Source organism: Struthio camelus, chromosome 2, assembly GCF_040807025.1.
Source record: "Struthio camelus isolate bStrCam1 chromosome 2, bStrCam1.hap1, whole genome shotgun sequence".
NCBI classification, from domain to species: domain Eukaryota; kingdom Metazoa; phylum Chordata; class Aves; order Struthioniformes; family Struthionidae; genus Struthio; species Struthio camelus.
In genome coordinates, this window is record NC_090943.1 from 172,414,992 (window position 1) to 172,422,164 (window position 7,173).

The 7,173-nt window shown below is 68.7% G+C and overlaps 1 protein-coding gene across 1 annotated transcript in view; it reads right to left on the reverse strand.

Annotated features, from left to right (window-relative positions):
• Positions 1 to 7,173, reverse strand: part of LRRC14 (leucine rich repeat containing 14) — a 62,921-nt gene that overhangs the window by 49,513 nt on the left and 6,235 nt on the right. The window lies entirely within an intron of this gene.

Genomic DNA, 7,173 nt, shown 5'->3' on the forward strand with positions numbered 1-7,173 from the left:
CTGCCCCACACTGACCCTGCACTGCCCCACTGACCCCCAACACTGCCCCACACTCACCCCCCCTGCACTGCCCCACACTCACCCTGCACTGCCCCTGCACTGCCCCACACTGACCCTGCACTGCCCCACTGACCCCCAGCACTGCCCCACACTCACCCCCCCTGCACTGCCCCACACTGACCCCTGCACTGCCCCACTGACCCCCTGCACTGCCCCACACTCACCCCCCCTGCACTGCCCCACACTCACCCTGCACTGCCCCACTGACCCCCTGCACTGCCCCACACTCACCCCCCCTGCACTGCCCCACACTGACCCCCCGCTGCCCCACACTGACCCCTCACTGCCCCACACTGACCCCTGCACTGACCCACTCTGACCCCTCACTGCCCCACACTGACCCCTCACTGCCCCACACTGACCCCTGCACTGCCCCACATTGACCCCTGCACTGCCCCACACTCACCCCTCACTGCCCCACACTGACCCCTCACTGCCCCACACTGACCCCCCGCTGCCCCACACTGACCCCTGCACTGCCCCACACTGACCCCTGCACTGCCCCACACTGACCCCTCACTGCCCCACACTGACCCCTGCACTGCCCCACTCTGACCCCTGCACTGACCCACACTCACCCCTACACTGACCCACATTGACCCCTCACTGCCCCACATTGACCCTTGCACTGCCCCACTCTGACCCCTGCACTGCCCCACATTGACCCCTCGCTGCCCCACTCTGACCCCTGCACTGACCCACATTGACCCCTCACTGCCCCACACTGACCCCTGCACTGCCCCAAACTGACCCCTCACTGCCCCACATTGACCCCTACACTGCCCCACACTGACCCCGGCACTGCCCCACTCTCACCCCTGCACTGACCCACACTGACCCCTCACTGCCCCACTCTGACCCCTGCACTGCCCCACACTCACCCCTCACTGCCCCACACTGACCCCTGCACTGCCCCACACTCACCCCTCACTGCCCCACATTGACCCCTGCACTGCCCCACACTGACCCCGGCACTGCCCCACTCTCACCCCTGCACTGCCCCACACTGACCCCTGCACTGACCCACACTGACCCCTCACTGCCCCACTCTGACCCCCTGCACTGACCCACACTGACCCCTCACTGCCCCACACTGACCCCTGCACTGCCCCACACTCACCCCTCACTGCCCCACACTGACCCCTCACTGCCCCACACTGACCCCCCGCTGCCCCACACTGACCCCTGCACTGCCCCACACTGACCCCCTGCACTGCCCCACACTGACCCCTGCACTGCCCCACTCTGACCCCTGGACTGACCCACACTCACCCCTACACTGACCCACACTGACCCCTCACTGCCCCACACTGACCCCTCGCTGCCCCACACTGACCCCTGCACTGCCCCACACTGACCCCTGCACTGACCCACACTGACCCCTCGCTGCCCCACTCTGACCCCTGCACTGCCCCACACTGACCCCTGCACTGACCCACACTGACCCCTGCACTGACCCACATTGACCCCCCGCTGCCCCACACTGACCCCTCACTGCCCCACACTGACCCCTCGCTGCCCCACACTGACCCCTGCACTGCCCCACACTCACCCCCCGCTGCCCCACACTGACCCCTCACTGCCCCACACTGACCCCTGCACTGCCCCACACTCACCCCTCACTGCCCCACACTCACCCCTGCACTGCCCCACTCTGACCCCTCACTGCCCCACACTGACCCCTGCACTGCCCCACACTGACCCCTCGCTGCCCCACTCTGACCCCTGCGCTGCCCCACTCTGACCCCCTGCACTGACCCACACTGACCCCTCACTGCCCCACACTCACCCCTGCACTGCCCCACACTGACCCCTGCACTGCCCCACACTGACCCCTCGCTGCCCCACACTGACCCCTGCACTGCCCCACACTGACCCCTCGCTGCCCCACACTCACCCCTGCACTGCCCCACACTGACCCCTGCACTGCCCCACACTGACCCCCCGCTGCCCCACACTGACCCCTGCACTGCCCCACACTGACCCCTCACTGCCCCACACTGACCCCTGCACTGCCCCACACTGACCCCTCGCTGCCCCACACTGACCCCTGCACTGACCCACACTGACCCCTCGCTGCCCCACACTGACCCCTGCACTGCCCCACACTCACCCCTCACTGCCCCACACTGACCCCTGCACTGCCCCACACTCACCCCTCACTGCCCCACACTCACCCCTCACTGCCCCACACTGACCCCCCGCTGCCCCACACTGACCCCTGCACTGCCCCACACTGACCCCCTGCACTGCCCCACACTGACCCCTGCACTGCCCCACTCTGACCCCTGGACTGACCCACACTGACCCCTGCACTGCCCCACACTGACCCCTCACTGCCCCACACTGACCCCTGCACTGCCCCACTCTGACCCCTGCACTGACCCACACTGACCCCTGCACTGCCCCACACTGACCCCCTGCACTGCCCCACACTGACCCCTGCACTGCCCCACACTGACCCCTACACTGACCCACACTGACCCCTGCACTGCCCCACACTGACCCCTCACTGCCCCACACTGACCCCTGCACTGCCCCACTCTGACCCCTGCACTGACCCACACTCACCCCTACACTGACCCACATTGACCCCTCACTGCCCCACTCTGACCCCTGCACTGCCCCACATTGACCCCTCGCTGCCCCACTCTGACCCCTGCACTGACCCACATTGACCCCTCACTGCCCCACATTGACCCCTACACTGCCCCACACTGACCCCTCACTGCCCCACTCTGACCCCTGCACTGCCCCACACTCACCCCTCACTGCCCCACACTGACCCCTGCACTGCCCCACACTCACCCCTCACTGCCCCACACTCACCCCTCACTGCCCCACATTGACCCCTGCACTGCCCCACACTGACCCCGGCACTGCCCCACACTGACCCCTCACTGCCCCACACTGACCCCTGCACTGCCCCACACTGACCCCCCGCTGCCCCACACTGACCCCTGCACTGCCCCACACTGACCCCTCACTGCCCCACACTGACCCCTGCACTGCCCCACATTGACCCCTGCACTGCCCCACACTCACCCCTCACTGCCCCACACTGACCCCTCACTGCCCCACACTGACCCCCCGCTGCCCCACACTGACCCCTGCACTGCCCCACACTGACCCCCCGCTGCCCCACACTGACCCCTGCACTGCCCCACACTGACCCCTCGCTGCCCCACACTCACCCCTCACTGCCCCACACTGACCCCCTGCACTGCCCCACACTGACCCCTGCACTGCCCCACTCTGACCCCTGGACTGACCCACACTCACCCCTACACTGCCCCACACTGACCCCTCGCTGCCCCACACTGACCCCTGCACTGACCCACACTGACCCCTGCACTGACCCACACTGACCCCTCGCTGCCCCACTCTGACCCCTGCACTGCCCCACACTGACCCCTGCACTGACCCACACTGACCCCTGCACTGACCCACATTGACCCCCCGCTGCCCCACACTGACCCCTGCACTGCCCCACACTGACCCCTCGCTGCCCCACACTGACCCCTGCACTGCCCCACACTCACCCCCCGCTGCCCCACACTGACCCCTGCACTGCCCCACACTGACCCCTCACTGCCCCACACTCACCCCTGCACTGCCCCACTCTGACCCCTCACTGCCCCACACTGACCCCTGCACTGCCCCACACTGACCCCTCACTGCCCCACACTCACCCCTGCACTGCCCCACTCTGACCCCTCACTGCCCCACACTGACCCCTGCACTGCCCCACACTGACCCCTCGCTGCCCCACTCTGACCCCTGCGCTGCCCCACACTGACCCCTGCACTGCCCCACACTCACCCCTCACTGCCCCACACTCACCCCTCACTGCCCCACATTGACCCCTGCACTGCCCCACACTGACCCCGGCACTGCCCCACACTGACCCCTCACTGCCCCACACTGACCCCTGCACTGCCCCACACTCACCCCTCACTGCCCCACACTCACCCCTCACTGCCCCACATTGACCCCTGCACTGCCCCACACTGACCCCGGCACTGCCCCACACTGACCCCTCACTGCCCCACACTGACCCCTGCACTGCCCCACACTGACCCCCCGCTGCCCCACACTGACCCCTGCACTGCCCCACACTGACCCCTCACTGCCCCACACTGACCCCTGCACTGCCCCACATTGACCCCTGCACTGCCCCACACTCACCCCTCACTGCCCCACACTGACCCCTCACTGCCCCACACTGACCCCCCGCTGCCCCACACTGACCCCTGCACTGCCCCACACTGACCCCCCGCTGCCCCACACTGACCCCTGCACTGCCCCACACTGACCCCTCGCTGCCCCACACTCACCCCTCACTGCCCCACACTGACCCCCTGCACTGCCCCACACTGACCCCTGCACTGCCCCACTCTGACCCCTGGACTGACCCACACTCACCCCTACACTGCCCCACACTGACCCCTCGCTGCCCCACACTGACCCCTGCACTGACCCACACTGACCCCTGCACTGACCCACACTGACCCCTCGCTGCCCCACTCTGACCCCTGCACTGCCCCACACTGACCCCTGCACTGACCCACACTGACCCCTGCACTGACCCACATTGACCCCCCGCTGCCCCACACTGACCCCTGCACTGCCCCACACTGACCCCTCGCTGCCCCACACTGACCCCTGCACTGCCCCACACTCACCCCCCGCTGCCCCACACTGACCCCTCACTGCCCCACACTGACCCCTGCACTGCCCCACACTGACCCCTCACTGCCCCACACTCACCCCTGCACTGCCCCACTCTGACCCCTCACTGCCCCACACTGACCCCTGCACTGCCCCACACTGACCCCTCGCTGCCCCACTCTGACCCCTGCGCTGCCCCACTCTGACCCCCTGCACTGACCCACACTGACCCCTCACTGCCCCACACTCACCCCTGCACTGCCCCACACTGACCCCTGCACTGCCCCACACTCACCCCTGCACTGCCCCACACTGACCCCTGCACTGCCCCACTCTGACCCCTGCGCTGCCCCACTCTGACCCCCTGCACTGCCCCACACTGACCCCTCGCTGCCCCACTCTGACCCCTGCGCTGCCCCACTCTGACCCCCTGCACTGACCCACACTGACCCCTCACTGCCCCACACTCACCCCTGCACTGCCCCACACTGACCCCTGCACTGCCCCACACTGACCCCTCGCTGCCCCACTCTGACCCCTGCGCTGCCCCACTCTGACCCCCTGCACTGACCCACACTGACCCCTCACTGCCCCACACTCACCCCTGCACTGCCCCACACTGACCCCTGCACTGCCCCACACTGACCCCTCGCTGCCCCACTCTGACCCCTGCGCTGCCCCACTCTGACCCCCTGCACTGCCCCACACTGACCCCTCGCTGCCCCACACTCACCCCTGCACTGACCCACACTGACCCCTGCACTGACCCACACTGACCCCCCGCTGCCCCACACTCACCCCTCACTGACCCACACTGACCCCTGCACTGCCCCACACTGACCCCTCGCTGCCCCACTCTGACCCCTGCACTGCCCCACACTCACCCCTCGCTGCCCCACACTGACCCCTCACTGCCCCACACTCACCCCTGCACTGCCCCACATTGACCCCTGCACTGCCCCACACTCACCCCTCACTGCCCCACACTGACCCCTCGCTGCCCCACACTGACCCCTGCACTGCCCCACACTGCCCCCTCACTGCCCCACACTGACCCCTCACTGCCCCACTCTGACCCCTGCACTGCCCCACACTGCCCCCCCGCTGCCCCACACTGACCCCTCACTGCCCCACACTGACCCCCTGCACTGCCCCACACTGCCCCCCCGCTGCCCCACACTGACCCCTCACTGCCCCACACTGACCCCTGCACTGCCCCACACTGACCCCCCGCTGCCCCCAGCTCCTTGAACTGCCGACCCGCCCTGACCCCACCCTCTCTTCTAACCAATCAGGGCCTTGCTCCATCGCCCCCAGCCCCGCCCTCCCGAGGTGATTGGCTGCCGCCTCCACCGGTCGGGTCCGTGGCCAGGGGGCGCTGCCCCCTCGCTGCAGCGTGCCCCACGGACAGCCCCTCACCCGTGGGTGCCCCACGGACAGCCCCCTCGCCTGTGGGGTGCCCCACAGACAGTCCCCTCACCCACGGGTGCCCCATCGCCTGCTCCCTCGCCTGTGGGGTGCCCCATAGTCAGCCCCCCCATGCCTGTGGGTGCACCGTAGCCAGTCCTCTTAGCTGTGGGGTGCCCCATAGCTGGTCCCCTGTGCCTGTGGGCAGCCCCATAGCCAGCCCCCTGTGCCTGTGGGGTGCCCCCTAGCCAGCCCCCCCATGCCTGTGGGTGCCCCATAGCTAGTCCTCTTAGCTGTAGGGTGCCCCATAGCCAGCCCCCTGTGCCTGTGGGGTGCCCCCTAGCCAGCCCCCCCATGCCTGTGGGTGCCCCATAGCTAGTCCTCTTAGCTGTAGGGTGCCCCATAGCCAGCCCCCTGTGCCTGTGGGGTGCCTCATAGCCAGCCCCCCCATGCCTGTGGGTGCCCCATAGCTAGTCCTCTTGGCTGTGGGGTGCCCCATAGCCAGCCCCCTGTGCCTGTGGGGTGCCTCATAGCCAGCCCCCCCATGCCTGTGGGTGCCCCATAGCTAGTCCTCTTGGCTGTGGGGTGCCCCATAGCCAGCCACCCTCTCCTTTGGGTGCCCCATAGCGAGACTCCCCTTGCGTTCAGGTGCCCCACAGCCAGCCGCCTCACCCACGGGGTGCCCCATAGCCAGCCCTCCTTGCCTTTTGGAGCCCCATAGCCAGCCCCCTCGCTTGTGGGGTGCTCCATAGCCAGCCCCTCTCACCTTTGGGTGCCCCATAGCCAGCCCCCTCCCCGCGGGGCGCCCCCCCCGCAGCCCCACACCCCGGCCGCCCCCACCCTGGCCGGGGCGGTGCCGGCTCTTATCACCCTGCGCAGTGGGGCGGCCGGGGTGGCGGGGCCGGGGGGGGGGGGCAGGGGGGGAGCAGGGTGCTGCCGGCGGGGGGGGACAGGGACGGGAGCCCCCCCAGCCGCAGCCCCCAGCCCGGCGCCCGGCCGGCGCCGCTCACCTGCGTCCGGGGCGGCACCCGCCGC